The following is a 263-nucleotide window of genomic DNA, read 5'->3' as shown; positions in this document are numbered from 1 at the left end:
TTCCGCCTCTGTTTGTGGAAATTTTACAAAATGGTCAAGCAAATGGTTGACCATTGCATCCGTAATCTCTGTTATGACGCGACTTAACCTGGATCGTTCAATGGCCAAATGAAAATTTTGTGCAATGCTTCGTTGGTAGCTTCCAGACGCCAAAAATGCAAGTGCACTCAACACCTACAATTTGCATAATCATGAATATCGATATTTATATTGTATAAAGCTACAGTGCATTTTATGTGTGAATACCTAACGTGGCGAAAAAT

This window comes from Dendroctonus ponderosae, unplaced genomic scaffold (assembly GCF_020466585.1).
Source record: "Dendroctonus ponderosae isolate FM_Combo_2020 unplaced genomic scaffold, Dpon_F_20191213v2 Dpon_F_20191213_1, whole genome shotgun sequence".
NCBI classification, from domain to species: domain Eukaryota; kingdom Metazoa; phylum Arthropoda; class Insecta; order Coleoptera; family Curculionidae; genus Dendroctonus; species Dendroctonus ponderosae.
This window is presented reverse-complemented; position numbering follows the sequence as displayed.